The sequence below is a fragment of the Oryctolagus cuniculus genome, chromosome 12 (genome assembly GCF_051225735.1).
Source record: "Oryctolagus cuniculus isolate XC-2025 breed Fujian yellow rabbit chromosome 12, ASM5122573v1, whole genome shotgun sequence".
NCBI lineage: Eukaryota > Metazoa > Chordata > Mammalia > Lagomorpha > Leporidae > Oryctolagus > Oryctolagus cuniculus.
In genome coordinates, this window is record NC_142878.1 from 43660764 (window position 1) to 43666763 (window position 6000).

The 6000-nt window shown below is 45.1% G+C and overlaps 1 long non-coding RNA gene across 2 annotated transcripts in view; it reads right to left on the reverse strand.

The window, feature by feature from the left end:
• LOC127483812 (uncharacterized) overlaps positions 1–2357 on the reverse strand; it is a 48067-nt gene extending 45710 nt beyond the window's left edge. For both annotated transcript variants that reach the window (XR_016217902.1, XR_016217901.1), the window contains exon 1: positions 2154–2357. This is a non-coding gene — a long non-coding RNA (uncharacterized LOC127483812). The remainder of the gene's footprint in view (positions 1–2153) is intronic.
• Between the last annotated feature and the right edge of the window lie 3643 nt (positions 2358–6000).

Below are 6000 nucleotides of genomic sequence, written 5' to 3' on the forward strand. Positions count from 1 at the left end.
ACAGTGGAATGGAAAGTGGATCTGGAGAAGCAAACGGGAGGTGGCAGAGAGAGGAAGACAGCTCGCTTTGGCTGTGCCAGATATGAGAGCTCATCAAGCAGCGGTGGCAGGTAGGCTCTGGCCGGGGGCTGGGTACACGCACCGCACCAGGGGCTCAGCAGGTGTTTAGGGCCCTGAGGCTGAAGGAAATCAAGGGCAGGTGTGTGTGCAGAGGTGAAGTCCAGCTTCAGAGGCTACAGAGAGGGGACAGCTCCAGAGCACACAACCCGGAAGGCACGTGAGCAGAGTGCTCAGGGCAGCGAGCGAGCATGGGGCCGCTGGGCCACAGGAGGTTCAGGCAGACTCAGATCAAAGGTAACGACGCGTCACCTCGTGTTGGGGTGCAGCCATGGGATGTTAGAAAGAATGGGAGCAAAGGAATGGGGCGTGGGTGCGGACAACTCTTTGGAGGTGTTTTTGCTGGGAGGGAGTCCTGGTGGGGGAAGTGGAGTCAGGGAGGGTGCCTTTCATAGGCAGAAATCGCATGGCTTTGTCTGCCCATGGGAAGCATCCAGGAGAGAGGGAACTATGGCAACAAGCAGCACACAGCTCCCTAAATTACAAGGGGCTGCCACTCGGCTCCAGCCCATTGTTGCCAGGCCACTGGTTTCTCGGGAGAAGCCAGAAATGGACATTTTTTTTCTTTTAACATAAAGTCTGCTGATCTTTACATGTTGGTAACTAATTACAATTTTCATTTAACTTTCAGAAGCCCACACCAACCTCATGGGCGGGCTCCCCACTGCAACCTCTCCTAGGCAGCAGCAGTTTGAACCTATCCACAGTTCTCAGGTCTGGCCTCCTGGTTGTTTCATCTCCAAAATCTTTGAACTTGTCCGCAGCCCCCTGGTGGTGCTGGGCTCAGGGGTTAATGACACAGTGATTGTCCCTTTCACGAAGGGCAGCGGAACTGAGGTTGCTAGAGCCGCCTGCACATCCTATACTTAAGTCCTCACAGTTAACACTAGGCTTCTCATATACTCTTTACCTCCTCCCGCCTCCTCCTCACTAAGGAAACTGACTATTATCTGCAGGCCAATGCAAATAAAGGTCACCAAGAGACACTTGCGGGCCAAACACTGAATGCTGGCATGCAGCAGAACGGCTGATTGTTTGAGGGCTCCCAGCTAATAAAGAAAATGCCAATCAAAGGAGGCCTCCTGACCTGGTCCGAACTCAAACGGAGCCCTAGCTGTCAGCGATGGCCCTGAGCAGGACAGCCGTAGGATTTCCCAGGATGCCCAGCAACAGCACAGAAACACCGCAGGGCCTGGGGACGTGACAGCCCTTCACCGGGGAAGACGCAGGGCCTGCGTGGCAGGGAGGACAGAGGCTGGCTTCAGTCACGTGTCTGCCACCTGAGGCGAGAGCGAGGGGGGAAGCCCCTCAGAGGGAGTTGCTAGGTTTTCATACTCACCAGACTGGTCTTTATAATAGGGTTAAATAAAGTCCTGACCTCTCCAATTCTCCTTGTGCAATACAAGCGCTAAAATGCTTCTCAGGTCACGGAGCTGGTTCCCCCATGGTGCCTGTCTCTGCTTGGAAGTGTAGTATCAGCCCCCAGAACACTTGTAGCTTAAATTTGTTCCTGTTGAGGAATGAACGGCTACAGCTCTAAGTGGGGGCAGGAACAGTTTTCATCTCTGGAACATTCTGCTCTCACTCACCATTTGATTTGGTCCGATGGAGAGCAAGGCAGAGGGATATTCTCACCATCCCATCCTGCTGCCAAGCTCCAAAGCACACACGTCCCCCACCCCGCTGTAACCTGCCTGGGAGAATGGGACGGGGGAGGGGCCTTGAGCAGCCTAAGAGAGGAGAGAATGAGCTCTCCATCAAAAACACTTTAAGGTCTCCACCACAGACACACAAAAACCTCTCCCTAGTCTAAGCAAGCAGGAAACTGGGGGAACATTTATCAAGGGCTCACCCCCAGAAGAAGATTCTGGCAGGAGTAACAGAGTTTTGCAATTTTTCCAAATACCCACATAAGGGTAGAGCAACAAGATGACAAAGCCAAATACCCACGGATCACACTTATTACAAACCTAGGTCACAGTGCATCCCCATGAATTCCAAAATACAAGTAGATGTAAACAGTTATCCACACTCACATGGTAGCCCATGGTAGCCCATCTGTGTGGGAGGAAGATGAGAGAAGCCACAGGGCCTGTGACCTACAGACCTGGGTCAGAAAAACAGCAGCGAAGGTAACAGGTACCCACTGGAAAATATGGAGGCCAGTGTGAGAGCAGTCGGTAACTGAGAGACGTTGCCTTGTCCCATGGTCAGTGAGTGTGAGGAGCCTGCAGTAAGGATTGAAGGGGTCCCCATGGACGCCCCACACCCACTCCTCAGGGCTGTCTTGTAGGACTGGGCCCACGCTGGTGAGAAGCAGCTGGGCATGCAATCAAAACTGGGCAGAGTGGGGACAACGGAGACAAAGAAAACAAAGTTCAGACCAAAGTAGGGGAGGGAAAGAGAGCCAAGTGAGCTCCACCAGCGAGCGGGGCTGTAGTGGATTTGAATACTACACAAAAACAACAAAGAGGGCGCTCAGCGAAGTAAGAAAAGCTGTTCTGAGCCCCGCCTCCCAAAGTTCAGAAAACCTAATTTCACTAAAAATGAGCTACAGAACTGTATTAAGCCAGATACCATACAAAGTTATTTTAAAGAAAGAAAGAAAAGAAGCAGTCGAACCAGAGGCTAAGGAAAATATCCTGGAAAGACAGGTCCACAAAAATGACAAAATGGTGAACTAGTACTCAGAATGAGTTAGTAGGTAGTAAGAGAAAGATTGAACACTGACCAAAACTAACAAACTCAGAAAGAAAGTAACAATTCAGAAAAATTAGAAATAAAATATTTCAGAAATGAAGAATAAACTAGAAAGAACATAAGAGCAAATCTACCCAACAGATGGTACCTTAAGAAAAACAAAATGTGCAAAAAATTTCTTAAAGTCAAAATGAAATAAAAAAAGGATTCAATGCAAAATATTAAAGGTATGCAAAGGAGCTCAAACATACTGACAATAAGAGTGTTTTGTAGAAGAAACTCAAAAGTGAGGAATAAAACAAACACTAAAAATTGTAATCTCCCCATTTTTTTATTTAAAAAAGATTTGAAGGTACACAATGAAAAAAAAAACACACCATGTATCTGGGAATATCAACCCAGAATGAGACTAACACCAAGTCACAAATTAGTAAAATAACCAGGCTGTTTATAAAAGAGGACGGGGCAGGCATTTGGCCTAGGAGTTAAGCTGCTGGTTAGGATGCCCAAGTCCGGTATGAGAGCACCTGGGTTTGATTCCGAGCTCCACTCCTGATTCCAGTTTCTTGCTAGTGCAGATGCTGGAAGGCAACAGTGATAGTTCAGGTGGTTGCATTCTTGTCACTTATGTGAGAAATCTGAATGAGTCCCCTGACCAGGGCTTCAGCCCTGCCTGGGAGCCACTGCAGGCATTTTGGTGAACGAGCCAGTAGATAGAAGCACATTCTCTCTCTCTCTCTCTCTCTCTCTCTCTCTCTCTATCACATACACACTCTTGCAAATGAATAAACATATATTTTTTTAAAAGGCAGGAGAAGAGTGACCGGGAAGGCTGAGAAGACAGGGAAGAGGCAAGGAGTGTAGTGCATAGGAGAGGAAGTAGAGATGAGATGAGAAGGCTTTTGGGTACCTAGAAAAGGAACTGTGAATTCAAAGGGAAGAAGCACGATTGCAATTAATTTTTTCCACAACAGTGCTTTTTGCCAGAAGGACATGGTGTGATATAGTCCAGATACTCAAAGAAACAGTGAGCCAATAGTTTTATATCCAGCACAACTCTCAAGTGTAAAGGACAAGGACAGACTTAGCAACACAGAGGACTCAGGGATACCATCCCCAAGAGCCTCTCCTGAGGAGGAAGCTTTGAACAGTGGAAATGACCAGGGGGACACTGATGTAAGAACCGGTGGTGGAGATGAACTACAGATTGACCTGTGGAACTAAGCCTCCACGAGCATTAAGAAACCATATAGGAAAAGTGCAACTATTTTTAAAAAAATTGGGAAAGAGGAGATTCAAAATTTTTACACGTATGTATGTATGTCTACAAATATACAAGGGGTCTTCAAAAAGTTCATGAAAATATATATCAAGAAAAAATCTATGTATGGATTTCAACTTTTTCTTGTACCAAAACCTATTTATCCCTTAATTCCATTTTAAACTGAACCTTTGGAAGCATCCTCATACACTTTTCCTGGATCTTTTCTCCGAAAAGGTCTGCAAACAAATAAAATGGCAAAGAGTGTCCCTATACTGGATATGGTTTCAAAATACAATTTCCCACTCAAAGGACCCGAGGCATCTTTGATTCCAGGAATGGCACAGAAGTATGCAAGACATGCTAGGATGTTTCATCCAACACACAAAACAAGGAGGCCACCAGAAGCTACTCAGGTCACGCTGAAGACTTAGGAGCCTCTTTGAGGAGGTGTCTACTGGCCAAAGATGTACTCATCTGAGCTTCAGTAATGATAATCAATGCAAAGTACTGAAAGCTATTCAATGTTTAAATCCACGAGTTCTTAAGTGGGCTTTCAAAATAGGAAGGGGTCACTTGTGAAGACTGATAAGAAACTAATTCCTTCTCTTGAGATTTAGTAAATAAAGGGTAAGAATCAAGCATTTATCTTTCTTCTTCTGTATGAACTATGCCATTGATAAATCAACAGTAAATGAGGTGCCTCTTCATAAGTATATTCCAACTAATAAATGGGAAAGAAATGACAGAATTAGAATAGCATCATTCTGTCACATTTAGGCATTAATAGATGTAGGTATTAAGCACCAGAGCTGTTTCTGTCATAAAAAAAGAGACAACCAGATATCATCACATGCCTCCTATGATCTTGCCAAATGCCACTTAGACTCTTGCCAAAGGGAGTAAACATGAGTCTGATCCAGTATTTGGATCCACTTGCCAATTTTCAGGAAATCCAGAGGACAGGGGAGCATGTACTGCACTAAGAGACTGCAATCAGCAGCATCCACACAAAAGGTCAAGTGGCCAGGATTCTTCTGCATAATTTTAAGGAAAAAAAAAAGCAATGGAGAGAAAATCTATAAATTAGTAGAAATATAAAGGTACCTCACATTTTTAAATGAGTGAGACTCTACAAGTACTAAGGATGCACACATGCAGGCTAACACTATAAAATGCAAGAAAACGATTATGATAAAGTCAGGACATGGTTAGTTTGGCTGTTGGAAGCAAGATGCTTCCGGGTGGAAGATAAAGTTCTCTTTCTTTACTAGACCACGGTTTCAAGAATGTGGATGCTAGCACAATTCATCATACCATACAATTGTTCTGTGCTTTATTTTACAATGATGATGAGGAGAGAAATATGACAACACCAATAATAAGTAGTTCCTTAAATCTTAATAAAGTAGTTGGTTAGACTGGCTGCCAAATAGACCTGTAGGATGAATGTTAACTTCTAATGCTTGACAAACAAACAGATGCTGGCAAACAAACCATTCAATTCCCATTAAAGACAAGTAGGACACATAAACAGAGTTGTAAAGATGAGGAATATGATAGAAAACTCTATTTACGTATCAATCACTGGGTAAAGGGAAATAGCAGTTCCCTGTATATTAGGTTAGGGTTTAGTGATCTGTGGAAACAAAACAAGAGATTGAAAACAGGAAGGAAAAGGAGTCAAGATCAAATTCAATGACAGCATAGACCTCTGTGCTTCCACCTGAAAAGGTTCCCCACATCTCCTTGTGGGTGGCACCGGAGTCTGGTGCAGGGTCGGGAGACAGATGGGAGTGATTCCCTCCTAAAGACAACATCGAACTAGGAAGCAAAAGGCCTCTCCCATGGGCTGATGACCCACCAATACATTCTAGATTGTCCTCACCTTGTGGGGAAGATCATGGAACCCTCCTGAGAGA